The sequence below is a fragment of the Tenrec ecaudatus genome, chromosome 5 (genome assembly GCF_050624435.1).
Source record: "Tenrec ecaudatus isolate mTenEca1 chromosome 5, mTenEca1.hap1, whole genome shotgun sequence".
Taxonomy (NCBI): Eukaryota; Metazoa; Chordata; class Mammalia; order Afrosoricida; family Tenrecidae; genus Tenrec; species Tenrec ecaudatus.
This window is the reverse complement of record NC_134534.1, coordinates 152596620-152603237: the sequence shown is the minus strand read 5'-3', so window position 1 is coordinate 152603237 and position 6618 is coordinate 152596620. Positions and strand designations below refer to the sequence as shown.

General features: G+C 51.0%; 1 non-coding gene across 1 annotated transcript; it reads right to left on the bottom strand.

Annotated features, from left to right (window-relative positions):
* Positions 1 to 5291: 5291 nt before the first annotated feature.
* On the bottom strand, positions 5292 to 5435 carry LOC142449709 (small nucleolar RNA SNORA48). Its single transcript, XR_012784827.1, has one exon. It is a non-coding gene; the product is annotated as a small nucleolar RNA SNORA48 (small nucleolar RNA).
* Between the last annotated feature and the right edge of the window lie 1183 nt (positions 5436 to 6618).

Below are 6618 nucleotides of genomic sequence, written 5' to 3'. Positions count from 1 at the left end.
ATACTCGAGTATAGACGGTACTCGTCAGGCATCGTGAGGAAGTTTGCCCTGTCTTTGAGTTATCTTTTTATCTCTCAGGGGAAGTCATTTGATAGGCTTACGTGTTTAGCTCTTAAGTCCCCCAGTCATCAGGTTTATCTAATGTTTGAAGATTTTTAGTTTTGTTTGATTTTATAGGTAGTTTCTTGTGAGAAGAATATCTGGGAATGAATTTGCTTGACTCATACAGATGTGTTTTAATAGTACTGGCTAGTTTGAGCCAGATAGTACCATGGGGAGTCGTTAGAAAATTCTTGGAAAAGTGGAATTACAAGATGGCATTTTTCCATGGACATTCTGAAGACCCTATACATTCTGAATGTGTGCGTTGTGTGCCCCTATCTATGCCCAGTTTTATTTGTTCCAACCCGCTATTATGAGGTGGTCATTTGGGACTGAGTATAATTTTATCTGTACTGCTCAGATTCATCTTAAATCATACTACTCAGTAAGTATATGCCTTGAAGATGAGTATGTACTACATTGTTAAATTAACTAGCATGTAAGATTTTACTTTTGAGAGAATTTTTTACTTTGTGCTTATTTGCTTGATTGTGGGTGATTCCCAGTAGCGTTAATTAGGTTCATCCTAATATGTTCCACCTCCCAGAAAGAATATGCCCCAGAGGTGAATGTACATTGCTTCCACTCATCTCAGTTTACACCAGCAGACTGGGAGTTACACGAGTCAATGATGGACACTGACCATCTTTGCATGCACACGGACGATTTCCACTACTGCTATTTGTTCTCACCTACTAGAGTGAGGGCATGTTTTAGAGAGAAATGTGTATCGCTGAGTTTGCATGCATCTAATTTCACTGATTCTGGCCCAGCCCTGATGCTCTGCAGAAGCACTCTCGATAGGACTTGGCTCCCAAGATGGCTCGCCTGAGGTCTGACGTTGACGAGTCATTTTCTTGATTCTTCATCCTTCCCTGTATCATGACCACAAAGATCTCCGAGGGCCTCACATCGACCCAGATCCTGACCTGTTGCTTCCATTTTGAACCTCACTTTAGCCCTGCGCCTCATGCTTGATGCTGAGGCCAACCAGAGTGGGTGGGGGCGGCACGACTTCTCCCTCTCCTCTCCCAGAATGTCTGCCTCCATCCGTAGATGGTCTGTCGGATTGCCATTTGGTTTGCCTGTGTCTCCTACTTTGAGAAACCAACCTAGCTTTCACTTCAGAAATGTACCCAACCCTCCAGCCTTTTTTCCTCTCCAGAAAGGACTGTTTGGGTCTCGTTTTGTTTAGGAGTATGGAGAGATGAGAAATTCACCGTCAATTCTGGTGATCTAGGTGAGCCCCCAAACCCTATTGTTTCTATGGCAACTTTCCCAGGGATCCAGTAAACTGCTGAACTCGAGTCCAAAGCAAATCGGTGTGGAGAGCACTACCTTGTGTGCTCCCCTCCCACGTTAGCCACTCTGCCTGGCTGTCGGGCTGGGCCTTGGGTACTCAGAATGACCCATCTTCAGGGTTGATACTGACTCAGTACTGCTCGTTAGCCTCCTGCTGCAGCCCTACCTCTGCAGCCCCCATGCCTAGAGAGTGCAAGGTTTTTACAACGTATGTGTGGGGAGAATGCAGGAGGACTCATTCCTTGGCCACACTTTAATTTTAATAAGATCCTGCCTTTACTCTCCTGTTTTGCTTTGTCAGGGGCTCTGCAGAGAGCTACAGAGAATGGCTCCCTGAGCCATCAGCAGGTACTTTGGCCTGTGAAGCAAGGCCCCTTCCCTTCTCTCCCAGCTTCAAATTGCCCTCCGCCTTTGCAGCCAGACCCTGCGTTCAGCACTTGATAAAACGGGTCTGCTGACCAAACCAACCCACTGCAACCCCAAGAACTAACTGCCCCATAGGGTTGCCAAGCCTGATCTTTCCTCCAGCCGATGGTCCTGTGTTTCTCTCAAGGGAGCAGCTGATGGGATCAAACGACCAGTCTTCCTTTAACCACTGTGCCACCAGGGCTCCACTCTGGGATACCCCAAAACCAGACGTGCTGCCATGGAGTTCACCTCAACTCATAGTGACCCTATACAGCATCGGTTCTCCACCTTCCTCATGCCGCGACCCTTTCAAACAGCTCATGTAGTGACCGCCCCAACCATCACTGTCATTTTGCTACAATTATGAATCGGGCGACACCTGGGAAAGGGTCATTCAACACACACACACAAGGGGTCGTGACCCACAGGTTGAGAGCAGCTGCTATAGAGGATTTTTTTGCTTTGTTTAAAAAAAAAAACTGCTATACTAAAAAGCTACATCTTTATGAGACTGGACAGCCTCATCTTTCTCCTACAGAAAGGTCGGTGGGTCTAAGCCACTGGCCTCATGATCAGCAGACTAAGCCCCAGCACCCTCAGAGCAACTAAGCCCCTGGGATTTTTTAAAAGCTCACCTGGTGATGGCAAGGTGTAGCCTACACTGAGGTACGGAAGCCTTGCCGCAGGGATGAGGTCTTTCTTCCTGCGTTCTGGCCCGTGGGATGGCAGGTTGGCCAGGAAAATTCAGTAACAGCAGACATAGATGGCTGGTTTTTATTCTGGCTTTATCTCTAGGGGGTAAGGGGGTTTCTTAGGGCCTGGAACTTGTGCAGCCTCTCCTCCACATCAACCTTATCGTTCACCCGTGAATATGGCTGGTGGAAGGAGCCACATGGGTCCCTGAGCTGAGGTGCACCTAAGCAGGGTTCTAGATTCGAGGTAGAGGCGGCAGGCAGGCAAAGAAAGACAAGTACCCAAGTTTGAGTGGCAGTTTTGTAGGGCTGTGTTTAGGCACCTCGGGCTAGGTGTGGGCCAGGCCTGGGGAAATGGCCCTCGGGGGCTGTGCTGCCAGGAGCCACAGAGAGGCCTGTTCGCAAGTCTGGGGCGTTAAGCGCAGTGAGAGGAGAGGCTCGCGCCGAGTGGGCCTTCGGGCCAGTTCCCTCTTTCCACAGGGCGTGCCCTCTGGGCTGGGCGCGGCGCTGTTTGGTCAGGAAGCTGGCTCGCCACGTCTTCTGTGCCAATAAGAAGGCACCAGAAAGCCCGCCCTCTGGTTACTGCGTACTCACTGACCTTCCGGGGCGGGCGCGCGCGGGGAATCTCCGACAGCAAGTTCAAAGGGAGCCTCCCAAAGGTGGCGGGTGGGACGGGGAGGGCTTGCTGACAGGCTTCCGGAGAAGACGTCGGGAAGAAACGACGGGTGGGGGGGCAGCGAGCAGAGGCTGCACCGAGGGCCGAGTTCTCGGGACCCCGAACTCCCTACCACACCAGCGTCCAGGGCTCGGCAGTGACACCCCGAGCCGAGGAGGAGCAGGAGGAGGCGGCGGCGGCGCGGGCGCTTCCCGACCCGGCCCGTCTGGAAGCGGGAACCACTGGGCCCGCCACGCGGCTGCGTCACGTCCCCGCAGACGCCAGTGGGAGACTGGGGGCGGGCCCGGCGCCTCCCTCGCGGTCTCCATGGAGACGGGGCGGGGCCTGCAGGCCACGCCCCCTGGCGGATTGGAGCCCGGGCCTGTCCGCCGGGATCTCGTGTGGGACGCGCCGCGCCCCACCTCTCCCAAGGCCACTCGGGGTCGCCGTGCTGCTGCTGCTGCTTCGCTCCTTCCTTTCTGCGTTTGGAAATTCCCTGGCGCCCCCGAATCTGCCGGGCGCCGACGAGGTCACAACATCAGCCTCCCCGGGAACAGTGGCACGCAGTGGGCTGCGGCTTCCAAGGTCAGCCGTCCGCGGGAGAAGACTGGACGGTCTGCTGCGCGGGCACTTGCCGTCTCGGTACGCCCCGGCCGCCCCATCGGCCGCTGAAGGAAGAGCGAGGGCAGAGAAACGCTTTTCCTGCCTCAACGCCAGCCGTCCCCGCCCGACACTTCTTACCGCCCCTTGTTCCCAGCTGGTGAGGGAAGCCTGGACCGACTGCACCGCCTGCTGCCCATGGAAGGCTCCCTGTGACGTCCCATCCCTGGGCTGTCGTCCCGGGGGCTTGTAAGATGCCAGGAATGAGCCACGCTGGCACCCTCACGTTGCGGCAAAGAGGAAAGCAAAAGTTTTTTTTTAAAGAGGAATTTATATTTTATTGTCTTTTAAGTATTCAACTCACCAGATCAAAAAAATGATGGATTGAAAAACAAAGGCCCTGGATCAGTTATCAGGCATCAAATAACAAAAAAACATATCATTGTGTGTTCACCTCCCCTAGACAATCACTGAAGACAAATGGGTACATAGCAAATGTGAAGAAAGCTGATGGTGCCCAGCTATCTAAAGAGACACTGTCTGGGTCTTAAAGGCTTGAAGGTAAACAAGTGGCCATCTAGCTCAGAAGCAAACCCCACATGGAAGAACACACCAGCCTGTGTGATCATGAGGTGTTGATGGGAATCAGGTATCCGGAATCATCAGAACAAAAAATCATATAGTGAATGAAGGAGGAGTGCGAATTGGGGACCCAAAGCCCATCTGTAGGCAACTGGACACCTCCTTACAGAAGGGTCAGGAGCAGGAGAAGAGCCGTCGGGGTGCTGTGTAGCAACAATGAAACATACAACTTTCCCTAGTTCCTAAATGCTTCCTCCCCCCTCCCACCCCACTATCAGGATTACAAATCTGGCTAGACTGGTACAGATAGGAACTGGAAACGGAATCCAGGGTGGATGATTCCTTCAGGACCAGCAGAGAGTGGCTGATACTGAGAAGGTGGGGTGGAAAGGGGAACCGATTACAGGGATCTATATAAAATCTCCCTGGGGGATGAACAACAGAAAAGTGGATGAAGGGAGGCGTGGACAGTAAGATATGACAAAATAATTTATGGATTATCAAGGGCTCATGAGGGCGGGGAGAGGGAAAAATGAGCTGATGCCAGGGGCTTAAGTGGAGAGCAAATGTTTTGAGAATGATGAGGGTAACAAATGTGCTTTACACAATTGATGTATGTTATGGATTGTGATAAGATTTGTATGAGCCCCCAATAAAACGATTTAAAAACAACGGTTCAACTGAGGCACTTTCTTTTCCTCCTTGTAAGTATAGACGTAGATTTGAGATTGCCCTGTAAATACTTAAGTGCACTAGGTTAAAAAAGTTAATTGTTTTAACGAGTTGAAAACCATGTTAAATCATTCATACTGGTTGCCAAGCTTCCACTGTGGACATGTCCCCCCACCCCTTCAAATGATGTTATTTGGAAGATGCTAACCTTCACGAGATGAATAAAAATTCCTCCGAGGACACTGAAGAAATTGGCAACAGGCGTGTGAGAACTTTTTAAATGTGCCTTGGGCATGACACAGCTCTGGCCACAATCCAGGCATCAAGCTAGGATGAACAAAGGACTTCAAGTTGGCTCTGTCCCTGACTGATGTAAGAGCACCACCACCAATCAGGTGTCTCTTTGCCCATAGGCTGGGGGATGGGGGGGGGTGGCAAAAGCTTTTTTAAGCGTAGCATAGACACACGTCAACAATAAATGATGCGGCAAACCGAGAAAGGACACTCTCTCAGGTAAGGTTTCTTGTTTTTAAAGGAAGGTGGAGAGGAGTTAAGCACATGGGCAAGCAACTTTCTAATTAGTTCGCTGAGTCTGTCCTTGGGTCTCCTGCACATTTACTTTCAAATGTAGCTTGGCAACCACTCTGTGCCAGGTTGTTTCACATTTATTGTAGCTCCAGTTTTGTCAGGATGCTCACCCAGAGTTCACCAGGGCTGACTCCCGAGGCCAAGATGTTGGTCGGGCCTGTCATCTCAGGGTCCGCACTTCATTCCCTTCACAGGGAGAAGTCCCTATTCAGTGCCTGTCGATACCACTATGTCGCCTGGGAAGGATCCAGCAGTAAAGCTTTACTTTTAGGAAAGATGATCTAGTTTTTCTAGTGACCCTAGAGGACAAGTCGAACTGTCCCTTAATGTGGGGTACCAGCCCCACAATTGAATGGGTCCAAGGGGCCGTTGTGTAGTTGAGAGACAGCAGACAAGATCAAGCCTCCCAAGTCAGGACTAGAGTGACTTCAGGAGCCTGGTCCGTGCAGAGAGAGGGGATACATGTCCAACCAAAGCTTATATATACTGGAGATGGGGGGTGGGCAAGCCCCCCTAGTTATAGGTAGCCAGGTACCTAACAAAGTGGGCTGTACCCTAATCCTAAAGATCTCTGCGTACCTAACACCAGTGCTGGGGGCAGGCAAGGGGGAGTGGCTGTCTTCAGAGCCCAGAGAGCAATAGCACGTGTCTGCTGCTACACTTAAAGCTGCCGGCTAGATAGAGGTCACTGTAAGGTAGCACTATGATGGGGAGCAATATGAATGATGAGAATGTGATGGGGACTCACCTCCAACTCACAAGGGTGAAGGCCTCCCTCCACCCCAGAAACCCAGCCTGTTGGGCTCCTTAATATAGGATTCGTCAGAATACATTCTCTCTACTCCCCACACCTTAGGACAGTGGTTCTCAACCTTCCTCATGCCGTGACCCTTTCATACAGTTTCTAATGTTGTGGTAACCCCAACCATAAAATTATTTTCATTGCTACTTCATCATTGTTATTTTGCTACTGGTATGAATCTGGCGACCCCTGTGAAAGGGTTGTTTGACCCCCCC